Source organism: Tenrec ecaudatus, chromosome 2 (assembly GCF_050624435.1).
Source record: "Tenrec ecaudatus isolate mTenEca1 chromosome 2, mTenEca1.hap1, whole genome shotgun sequence".
NCBI lineage: Eukaryota > Metazoa > Chordata > Mammalia > Afrosoricida > Tenrecidae > Tenrec > Tenrec ecaudatus.
The window spans coordinates 231485805-231498763 of record NC_134531.1 but is presented as its reverse complement, the minus strand read 5'-3'; positions in this window follow the sequence as shown (position 1 = coordinate 231498763).

The following is a 12959-nucleotide window of genomic DNA, read 5'->3' as shown; positions in this document are numbered from 1 at the left end:
GATAGTTCACTGGAGGGCAGACACACTCTCTGCTTTGTATTCCTGATGACGACACACATGGAGCTACACTAGAGCTCTGAAGCAGGAGGAGTCATGTGGAGATCCCTGCCAGCGCTAAGATCCTTAGACCGCCACTGGAGCCACAAGATTTCCCACCCACTGGCCTGTGATCTTCCATTGTCCTGCATTTGGTGTCATTGCATGTCTTTCGTGAGTCTGAAGAGGAATTTACAGATTGGTATCAGACATATGGGCTAATATCTGACTTAGGGACTTGATCGGAACTGGACTTCGATGTTTTCTCACTATTCAACTGCTCTTGTATATAAAGCTCTTTCTTATACACATATGAGTGCTTATGAATTTGTCTCTCTATTCTACTCAGACTCACACAGCCTCTATGTTCTGCTGTGTAGGACAAGGATGAGGCTTTTTACTCCAGTGAAGAGTTACAGTCTCAGAATCCCACAGGGGGCAGTTCTATGCTGTCCTTTAGGGTCACCATGAATTGGAATCAATTTGATAGCCATGATTTAAAAACAATTCTGCTCAGGAGCTCTCGTGTTGTCATGAGCCACACACTAAGCTCCTAATCACACGGTCCTTAGTTGAACCCACCAGCCACACCCTGGGAGGGAGAGGAGGCTTTGTACTCCTATAAAGATTTCACATCTTGGAAACCCAAAGGGCAGCTATAGTCTGTCCTACAAGGTCACTATGAGTTGAAATGGACTCCATGGCAGTGCATTGTTTAGTTGTTATGAAAAACTGTTGGTGTCATGTATACTTAAAAGTATGTGATAGCTTCCTACTGCTTTTAGGAGCAAGACCCAGAGAACCTTTCTCCTAAGACCACCCTGCCACTCATCATCCACTGAAGGATATTTGTATATGTGCCTGTTGTGACGTTGGCTTTTTACCTTTTAGCATGTGCTTGCCCTGCTTGACAAGAGAAGGAACCCCAGAGACACTCTCATATGTGTAAGAGAGAGCTTTATATCAAGAAGTAATTAAGCATCAATGACACATCCCAATCCAGTCAGATCAAGTTCATAAATTTGGTATTAGCCCAGACGTCTGATATTAGCCCATGAATACCTCTTCAGACTCACACAACACATGCAATGATGCCAAATGCAGGAAGATCACAGGCCAGTGGGTGGAAAGTCCTGTGGGTTTCAAGGCAGTAGAAGTATCTCCAGGGCCCCGGCTGCCGTATGCATGGCTCCTAGTGTCTTTTCAACAGGAAAGAGAAGCTGAGAGAGTGTCCTGCCTCCAGGGAAGAAGATATTCCCAGAATTCTCAGGAGAAGACCATACCCATACAGGAATCATTGGTTATGACCTGATTGGCAGGCTAGATTCCACCCTTTCATTCAAGTTGACAGGAGATTATGTAACTGCCACATAGCATTTATTACAAATCCAACTTGGTACTCCTACTCTACTTCCTGTAGTTCATGTGGGGGGCTCTCTCATATATTAATACTCTTTGTTACTTTAATAATTAAGTGCCTTAGATAGATTAAATGCCTTATCCTGGACTGAAGACAATTATATGACCATGAAGCATAAGTATATCACAACTTATTTTTTTTAAAGTTTTATTAGGGGCTCATACAACTCTTATCACAGTCCATACATATACATACATCAATTGTATAAAGCACATCTGTACATTCTTTGCCCTAATCATTTTCTTTTCTTTCTTTCTTTTCCCTTTTCTTTTATAACATTTTATTAGGGGCTCATACAATTCTTATCACAATCCATACATATACATACATCAATTGTATAAAGCACATCCATACATTCCCTGTCCCAATCATTCTCAAAGCATTTGCTCTCCACTTAAGCCCTTTGCATCAGGTCCTCTTTTTTCCCCCTCCCTCCCCGCTCCCCTCTCCCTCATGTGCCCTTAGTAATTTATACATCGTTATTTTGTCATATCTTGCTCTATCCGGGGTCTCCCTTCCCCACCTTCTCTGCTGTCCCTCTCCCAGGGAGGAGGTCACATGTGGATCCCTGTAATCAGTTCCCCCTTTCCAACCCATTCACCCTACACTCTCCCAGCATCGCCCCTCACACCCTTGGTCCTAAAGGTATCATCCACCCTGGATTCCCTGTGCCTCTAGCCCTCATATGTACCAGTGTACAACCTCTGCCCTATCCAGCCCTGTAAGGTAGAATTCGGATCATGGTAGTTGGGGGGAGGAAGCATCCAGGATCTGGGGGAAAGCTGTGCTCTTCGTCGGTACTACCTTGCACCCTGACTGTCACATCTCCTCTCCTAAACCCCTCTATGAGGGGATCTCCAGTGGCCGACACTTGGGCGGCCTTGGGTCTCCACTCTGCACTTCCCCCTTCATTCAATGTGGTATACACACACACACACACACACACACACACATTCTTTTTTTTTTGCATGATGCCTTATACCTGGTCCCTTTGGCACCTCGTGATCGCACAGGCCGGTGTGCTTCTTCCATGTGGGGTGTTTTGCTTCTGAGCTAGATGGCCGCTTGTTTATCTTCAAGCGTTTAAGACCCCAGTCACTATCTCTTTTGATAGCCGGGCACCATCAGCTTTCTTCACCACATTTACTTGTTCACCCACTTTGGCTTCAGCAGTTGTGTTGGGAGAGTGAGCATCATAGAGTACCAATTTAATAAACAAAAGTATTCATGCATTGAGGGAGTGCTTGAGTAGAGGCCCAAGGTCCTTCTGCCACCTTAATATTAAACCTATAAATGTAGACAATTAGATCTATTTCCCCATCCTCATATATATGTTTGCATGTACACGTCTTTGTCTTGACCTCCATAAATGCCCCTTGACTCCCAGCTCCTTCCTCCCTCTCCCTTGACTTTCCTCCTGCCCCACCACCATGCTCCGTCCCCACCTGGGCTACAGCTATACCTCTTCTCTCCGCAAACTTACCCTTGACCGTTCCCCATCAGGCCTGTCACTCCCCCCTCACTACCATTTTGGGTCCCATGTTGTTCCCTTGTCCCTGTGTTTATTAACACCACTTCCTTACCCTCCTCCCCCTCCCCCACTCGGATCTGTCTGTCCCCCCGGAACTGTCTGTCCTATTGTTTTTCCTCCAGATAGTTCATCCAGCCTGTCCTATTCAGACAGACCTGTGGAGACACTAACAGGCATGAAAAACAAGACAGAGGAAAACAAAGCAACAGTATACAACCAGAAAATAAAACAACAAAAACAAACCACTGACAAAGAACAAAACAAAACACTTCACTAAAGAAAGGCTTGTAGTTCGTTCAAGGATCGTTTGCTGGCCCTTAGGGGCGTTTTCCAGTCCAGTCTGTTGGGGCACCACACTCTGGCCCCAAAGTCCACTTTCAGCATTCCCTGGGGACCTTGCCACTCCATTCCCTGGCTGTTCCACTGCACTCCCCCAGTGCTTTGCCTCGGTGTGGTGGGATCAGTTCAGGTGCACTTCCCACACTGTGTCCGGTGCTGACCCCTGTATCGCCCTTAGTCACTGTGGGGCATCATGTCTCATAGTAGGGCCAGCCATGTTGTTCTCTCTGTGGACTGGCTGCTCTACTCAGGAACATCATTCTCATGGCCTCGTGGGCCAGGCTGTGTTCCACTGTCTCCTCCTGCCCCTTCATCTGCTCCCGTGTGCTCTGATCAGATATGTCCATCTCCCGGAGCTGCAGAATCAATGTCATCCTTTGAAACAAATTCTTTTCGGGGGAGGGGCAGGAATCCACTTAATTTTTGGTGCTGGGCCCTACTCCACGCCGGGATATTGCATTCACACCTTGCGGCACTGGGTTGAAGTCTGGTCCCACTTTCCCTGTGGAGATATAAACAATACCCTCCCCTTGGGTGGATTAGTGCCCCATGACCCCACTCCCCTTTTCTTCCTTATATTCATCCTTTTATTTTCCTTTCCCCACCTCCTACACTGTTGTCTACCATGTACATCCCTGGTTTTGATCTGGTCACTGCCATACTACACAGTCTTCACCCCAGAAATGTTTGTATACAGTAGCTTTTGCCTCTATGCCACTTTTGAATTAAAAAAAATTTTTTTAATTAAAATTTTTTTTAATACTTACCTCAGCGGGCTCATGTTGTACTTGTCCTTTTGTGCCTGACTTACTTCGCTTAGCATGATTTCCTCCAGTTCTTCCCATGCCGCTATGTGCCTCATACGTTCATCACTGCTTTTTAGTGATGCGTAGTACTCCATTGTATGTATATACCACAGTTTTTTAATCCAATCGTCAGTTGATGGAAATTTGGGTTGCTTCCAACTCCTTGCAATTGTGAACTATGCCACAATGAACATTGGAGCACAGATGTCTGGTCTTGGTTTGTTCCTTGCCTCTTCTGGGTATATGCCCAGTAGGGGAATTGCTGGGTCATATGGTAACTCTATTTCCATCTGTTTTGGGTATCGCCAGATTGATTTCCATAGTGGCTGTACGTACTTACAGTCCCACCAGCAGTGGATGAGAGTTCCTGTCTCCCCACAGCCCCTCCAACACTTGTTGCTTTCTGATTTTTTGAATTGGGCTACCTTTGAGGGTGTCAGGTGGTACCTCATTGTTGTTTAAATTTGCATATCTCTTATGGCTAAAGATCGGGAACATTTTCTCATATGTTTGTTGGCCATTCGGATTTCTGTCCCTGTAAAATTTCTGTTCAAGTCCTTTGCCCACCTTTCAAGTGGGGTATTGGTTTTTTTCTTTTTGGAAGCTAGCAGAGTACTGTAGATTTTAGTAATAAGGCCTTTGTCTGATGTGTCATTGCTAAAGATGTTTTCCCAGTCTGTGGACTCTCTTATTACTCTCTTGGTGAATTCTTTAGATGTACACATGTGTTTTATCTTCAGTATATCCCATTTGTCGATTTGTGCCTCCTCTGTGTTTGTGTCCTTCCCTATTTCTGGTAGCCTGTGTATTCCCTGTGCCAAAGTTCTCAAGTTGGTCCCAATTCCCTCATTGATGGCCCTAATAGTTTGGGGTTTAACTTCAAGGTCTGTGATCCACCTTGAGTTTATTCTTGTGCATGGAGTGAGATAAGGGTCTTGCTTCATTTTTCTGCATGTGGATATCCATTTTTTTCCAGCACCACTTGTTAAAGAGGGCATTGGCTTCCCATTTGATATATTTGGGGCCCTTATCAAAGATCAGCTGTGATATCACAACTTATTAAGCAGAGTTTTATATTTACTGTTTTCTTTTGGTGTTCTCACACAGCCAATAAATATCTAATTGTTACTATTGATATCCTTATCCCTAGCCCTCCTTCTCTTCTCTCTTTCCTTGGTTCCTGTTAATTCTATCAATGGACCTGGGGCATGGGTGGAGTATATGGGTATATGGGCATGGGTCCTGGTGGCTCCATGGTTAAAGTACTCAGCTGCTAACCAAAGGTCATCAGTTCAGGCATAACCTCCAGTTGATCTGCAGGAGGAAGATGAGGTAGTCTGCTTCTGTCAAAGCTTACAGCTTTGAAAACTCTATGAGGGAGTTCTACTTGGTCTTCTAGGATCACTATGGGTCGTACTTGACTTGATGGTTGTAGGTTTGATTTTTGACAGTATGCATTTATAAATACATGCATATAAATATATGCACGTGTGTGGTATGTGTATAACTATGTGTTTGCATATATATGTTTATATTTATCTATGTAAATATTGGACTTTCATGATTTTTGCATTCAATTTTCCCATGATTTTTTGAAACCCTCACATATATTTATATATAGCTACTTCTCCCTGTCTATCTATCTGCCATCTATTTTCTATAGCATATATATATATATATCTGATAGGAGTAAAATACATTTACTCCTTTTGCCCTCAATGAGCAGGACAGAGGGAAAAAGGAGTAAATGTACCAATTATCCTGCATTAGGCCCACCAATGTTTGCAGTCAGTGCTCATAGAATTTAAACAATTTTGACACTGGATGAAATGATCCTTGGGGAAAAACAATCATATGGGCTGGGACCTGACACGTGTGCCTAGAATGGAGAAAATATGAAAGTTTGCTATTAATCAGTTAGGCAAATACTTACAACCAATTTATTTTCTTGGCTGTCCCAATACTGATGGGAAGGACTAAAGAAAATGTACACTATTCAGAAGGCAGATTGTGGTTGTGTTGTAGAGTTTCAGCAGTCAATAGGATTTTTAATGTATTCTCTATCACTAGCTGAGGTAAAGCATGAGTGGGTGATGAAATAAGTTACAACATGAAGGAATAAATCCATCGACTCCATGAAGCTTACTGGAGGGCAAGGTATAATCATTGTGAATATTTCCTCCTCTGAGAACAGCATGAGGAGATTATTGATTGAGAGAATGGAAAGGAAAATAAATATTTTCAAAAGATTTCCTGTTATTGTAATTTTGGATATTGTATATTTGCTGTGTCTCAGTGGCTGACATCTCTCATTTTTCAAAAGCTGCATATGGCTTGGCTTTTGCTAGCCAGTTCCCTTATCACAGCCCTCCACTTTTCAAGTACAGGTCTGTTTATCCTCAGATTTTCCAAGGATCCTCTCTACTTGCTGTGCTTCCCTAATACACTGTTCTTTGTAAACAAAGAAGCTGCCACCGTGCCAGCATGGGTGGCTTTTCCGATGGTGGCAGGGGGCTGATTCCTAATTAAAAGTCAAAGTTTCAAAGAGAGCTATTTAAGGATATAGCTGTGACTTTGAAACTAAACAAAAGGGACATTTCCCATGTAAACAATAAGATGCTAAGTAATGAGTCCTGAGTCCTGGTCAATTGTTCTTTGATTAATTCACCCATTCATTATGATCTCTGTCAGTGCTTCTCCAACTTTACTGACAACTACAATCACTTGTTAATATTAAAACAAGATGAAGTAGTCATAGTTGAGTATCTCATTCCAGAAATGGTGATTTAATTGTTTTGAATTGGGGCTGGGCATCTTCTTTTATAAAAGATTACTTATTGGTAACTTAGAAACAGCGTGGAAATGTGTTTCCAAAGGGGCAGAGACTTGAAATCCCCATGAAGCTGTGCCCCTCTCCACATTTGAATTCACAATGAGTCAAAATGGACTATCACAACAATTTTTAGAAAAATTTTAATGATGATTTATAGATCAGATCATGAGTTTTACATTGAACACTTTATACGCATTTTGTGTGAGATCTTCCATTTCGATCTCTTTAATGAACCATTGCAGATTCCACTTTCTTTCAGTGTTTCTTGTTCAAACTTTTTAAAGCAGTTTCAGGTTTACAGAAAAAATTGCACAAAAAGTACAGTGAGTTCCAGTATGCCCTCCATCCATCTAGCATTGCTTCTGCTGCCAGCATCTTGCATTTATGTTACAATTGAGGAACAAATATGGTTGCATTATTTTCAGTTAACATTCCAACTGCCATCTAGTCAATTCTGACTCTATAGGACAGGGTAGAGTTGCTTCCTGGAGTTTTTAAGGCTGTAAATCCTTAGAGGAGGAGACAATGTCATCGTTCTCCCAAGGATCCCTGGTGGGTTTGAACTGCTGACCTGTGATCAGCATCATCCCAAAGAGCAAACCCGCTGTGAAACCAGGGGTCTTTAGCTTACATCAGGATCCACCATTTGTGTTGTATACTTTGATAGGGCTTGACAAATGCTTCTTACAGTTCTCTGGCATTTCCAGTAAATAGCCAGGTTTGAGTATCACTGTTCTAAGTCGTGGGTGCAATGATCAACCATACAGACAATGGTCTGGCTCATGAGAAGTTTATGTTCTGGTGTGGAAGAGCACTGTATGAACAGGGAGAAGGATTGAGGGGATCTTGGGGAAGCTATTTTAGACAGATTGTCCAGGAAAGGCTTCTGGGGAGAAGCTTTAGCAGAAATTTGAATGAAGAAAATTTATTTCCTTACAGAAAGATTGAAATATGTAAATCTCATTCATTTGAGTGGTCAAGCTTCACTATTTTGAGAAGGTTGCATCTTGCACTCTTTCCATTTCAGGTGCTCAGAATTTATTGGGCAGTACTTTACAGCCTGGTGGTGTCGTGGGTTTGCCTTGGGTGGCAAACTACAGGACCAACCAGTGTTGGACAGATGGGCTCTCTGTTCCTTTAAAGATGCACAGCCTGGAAGACCCAAAGGAGAAGTTCTCGTCTCTCCTGTAGATTCACTATGAGAGGAGCTGAAATCAATTTGATGGTAGTAGGTTTTTAAATTTCTTTATTTTATCTTATGTCAGGTTATATACTAGACCCTTGGAGCTAAAACAAGGACTAATGGCAATAGAAACTTTTAATCTGGTTCATCATGGAAATTAAGATTCAATTTAAAATGGAGCATGCTACCACAGGAAGGAGCACTTGACTGTCAATGGGTTTCAGCCTTTGTTTGTGTTTTTTCACTGCTGTGGGGCTGCTCTACTCTGCTTACTGCCCACTTACCACTTCTTTTCGCTGTAATGTGACTTTCACCTGCCATCCTTTAGGAAGGCTGTTTTGAATGGAACATAGAAGTTGGCCCACATCACAAATTGTACGGATTTGGGGACAGAACTTCTCAATTGGGTCGTTCAGTAAAAGAACACTGAGTTACCCTTTATTGTGTACCTATGGGCCCTCCTAGTAAAGGGGAAGTAAATGATCTTTTATTGAATGACACCATTGAGTCATTCTGCTCCCAAATCATAGAAAATGAATAAGATGAAGCTAGCTACCAGAATGAGCTTAAGGAAGATTCAGTAAAACAGAAAAACCTAACTAATCACAATGAAATGCTACAATGCAGTGTGCAGTCTGTGGGTAAACGGAGCAGGGGGTGCAGTTGTTTCGCTGACAATAACCCCTGGTCGTGAGAGCCAGGGCGGCTCAGTGGCTGTGGGCTGGCTCTCTTATGTATTCCGTGAGGGGGTGGGGCCATGGTGGCGTGTGTTTTGATGAAACCTCAGTACCAATGAGATAAATTAGGTCATCAGTTGATTATTTAAGAACATCTCTGGAGATGTTTAAAGAAATGTTTCTCTCTAAGTAAGAAGTAGAGCCAACCTGGTTTTCTCTCCAGATGGTTTTTGTTGTTCTGCTTGGCTTTCATTTCAGAGGCAATTCTGGGTAGTTTTGAATGGCTCATTAACACCCTAAGCAAACCCTTAGTGTTTTGTTTTTACTGAAACTATGAATAGGGTTTACAGTGAAGTACGTACAGAGGAGAACAGGAGCTAGATAATAATAGTAATTTCACAACACCTTTTCCTCCTAGGAGTTTTAAGCATCGTGAAAAATTCAAGCAAGGACACTGAGAGTTCCCAGTGGGAAGGTGGCAGAAAGCCTGGCCTCCTTGTAGACAGGGAGTTTTCCTTGAGAATAATTACGGGGGGAAAAGTGAGGTGATATGATGACTTCCCTAAAAATATCCTTAAGGGAAGCTCCTTCTTGAGAAAAACTAAATTCCTACACTCTAACTCTTGACTATGAACATACTTCATTACTTTTAACAGTAGCAAACCTTTATTAAGTATTTGCTAGCATTGGTATCTGTTAGTCTAGGTAGACTAGAGAAACAAAATTCATACACTCATATTTTATAAGAGAGTTTTATATAAAGGGTAAGTGTACATTCAGAAAGCATCCCAACCCAGTCCAATCCAAGCCCATAAGTCTGACATTAGCCCCCTATGTCCAAAACCAATCTACAAAGTCCTCCTCAAACTCACAAAACACATGCAATGATACTGAATGAAGGAGGAAAACCAAATCAGTGAGCATGTAAGCATCCCAGTGCCGGCAGGGGTCTCACCACGCAGCTCTTCCAGCACCCTGGGCTGCATCAGGGTAGGACCATGTGGTTTCTCTTCAGGGATGTCTCATAGGAAGTAAGCCTTGCCAGCTGAAGCAGAGAACTAGGTAAGGCAGCCGCAACTGGTCTGACCATCAGAGAGCAAGTGACCAGACATGTGAGGCTCGCCAAGCCATTTATCTCTCTGCCTTTCAATTTATCCCACATGTATTCAGGGTTCAATAAGGCTTTACTATCACAGTATCATTCTGTGTTTCTTTAAGTGATAAACTTCCAATTTGGAGGTGGTTCTTAATTATACATATCAAAGTACAAAACAAAAACATAAAAACCTCTACCATCCTTAGGAGTTATTCTGTATTTAATATTCTATTTGTCTCCTGCCAATTGATTTTACCCAACTAGGCAGTAAGATGGATGTGAGAAGGGAGCTTTATCCTAATACATAGTTTTACTTTTGAATGAAGTAAATATTTGGCGAACAAAATGTCTAATGTGTTAAAGATAAATCCGGGTTCTCTTTGCTCTCACAATGCCACCCCCTATCACTTATCAAGTGAACTGCTCAGTTTTGTGTCCTTTCTGAATTCACCTTTTTGGGCTATTGTGCAAGATTATTGTGTAGCCAGTAAACCACTCTCTAAGTATTATTCCTTTGACATCCAAACCCAAGGAAAATGGTGATGGTTTTTGGTACTTGTAACTCTGCCTTCTGATTTCTTATGGCAGCCATTACAAACCTTTCATCGTTTCCTGAAGACTCTTATTGAATCCCTTCAATCACAGCAGGCAGTCAATGCTGGCACCTGGAGGCGCTAACCTGGACTATTTAAACATCTACTTTTGATGAAATCTTCTGAAACTCCCCATAGATCTTGCTCTGTGACAGCTTTTTCCTCTTCCTTGCTGTTATTAGTTGATCTTGAGTCAGCCCCAACATCTGATGAGCCCATGACAATAGAATGAAGAGTTCTCACCACCCCCCTGGATTGGTTGAAGGCTTTAGTCATCCATAGGGTTTTCAGTGGCTGATCTTCACCTGACATTCAGCATCATAATAACATGCAATCCTCCACTGACAGGCAGGTAGTTCTATGCATGAAGTGCCTTGCATGGGAATAATAACTGATCCTCCTTCAGCGAAGGAAATATTTCTACTACTGACCTATCATTGCTGCTCCATCTTCTTAGTAATTAGGGAATCCCTTTGTTCTCTGGATCTATTCTGAAACTACACCTTCCTACAATTTAGCTCACTTGCTTGAGCACCCCTCACTCATGGCTTCGTGCCTCCACTCTTGTATCAGTATCCCTTGTCCGTTTCTGCTTCATTCTTTTTCTAGTCTGTATTGTTGATCACTTCACATACCCCAATCAAGAAGCAAACTCACTTCCATTGCCTTGATTCTGACTCATGGTAATCCTTCAGGACAGTGTAAAACTGCTCTTTCGGATTTCCCAGACTACTTGTTTACAGAAGCAGGCAGTCCCTCCTTTTTCCCGAGGAGCTGCGGTTGGGTTTGAACAGCTGTTCTTGGGGTTAGCAGCCCAACATTTAGCCTGCTGTACCAGTAGGGTCTTGTTCCCTTGCAAACATCTCGAATTCCTGTGCCTCTTTTCCCTGTGATTTGGTTTACTACTTTGTAAAGTGGCATCATAGAATCACCTATTTTATAAAGTTATTGTGCCTGGAACATAGCAAGTTCCAAATATGTGATTATTATTTTTATCATTTTAATTATCACTCATTACAAGTTTCAAATCCCTTCTAATGCCTCCATGATAAAACTCAAACTCCTTATTTTGGGATTCATAATCTCAACAAGTGTCTCTTTCCTTTCTACCTTCATCTCCTATTCTGGCACTTCATGTACCTCATAACTTCTGTTTGAGTTTCTCTTCTTTAACGGTTGTTTTATGAGTCCACTTCTTCTTAGAATGAGCTTCACTATAATTCCAGAAGATCCATAAAGATGTGTATTGTTGTATGGAAAATTCACCCCAAGCTAGTGACATAAAGTAACAATAAATATTTCACATGGTAGTCAGGAATTTTACATTGACTTGCCTTGGGCTTCACTTGGGATGTCTCTTACAATGATAGCCAAGATGTTGTTTGGTTTGGAGTGGAAAGAATCCGCTTTAAACATTGCTCACTTACTTGTCAGGCCAGTTGGTGTTGGCACTCACCTGCTGAGTTTTCCTTAGGGTTGCTTGAGCGTTCTTAGGGTATAAAGGTTGGCTTTCCACAGAGTAAGTGATGCAAGAGACAGCAAAGTCAAAGCACACATATTTTTATAACCTCGCACTGGAAGCCACACATTGTTATTTATTCAGTATTGTTTGGTCGGTCCTGATTCTGTATAGATATAAACTTGATTATATAGCTACTTGTATACCAGGGGGCCAGATTACTGGTGTCATCAATGCTCCTGTGATCTTTTAAAAAACTAATCTTTTTATTAGGGGCTCATACAACTCATCACAGTCCATACATGCATTAACTGTGTAAAGCACATCTGTACGTTCATTGCCCTCATCATTTTCAAAACATTTGCGCTCCACTTAAGCCCCTGGCATCAGCTTCTCATTTTTTCCCTCCCTCTCTGCTGCCCCCTCCCTCATGAACACCTGATAATTTATAAATTATTATTTTGTCATATCTTTCCCTGTCCGACGGATCCCTTCACCCACTTTTCTGTTGTCTGTCCCCCAGGGAGGAGGTCACTTGTAGATCCTTGTAATCAGTTCCCCCTTTCCAACCCACTCTCCCTCTACCCTCCGAGTATCGCCACTCACACCACTGGTCCCGAAGGGATCATCCACCCTGGATTCCCTGTTTCCAGCTCTTATCTGTACCAACGTACATCCTCTGGTCTAGCCAGACTTGCAAGGTAGAATTCGGATCATGAGAGTGGGGTGGGGGCGGGGAGAGGAAGCATTTAGGAACTAGAGGAAAGTTGTATTTTTCATCATTGCTATATCGCACCTTGACTGGCTCATCTCCTCTCCTAAACCCCTCTGCAAGGAGATCTCCAGTGGCTGACATATGGACTTTGAGTCTCCACTCAGCACTCCCCCCTTTATTCACTATGGTAAGATTTTTTTTTGTTCTGATTATGCCTTATACCTGTTCCCTTCGATACCTTGTGATCACACAGGCTGATGTGCTTCTTCCA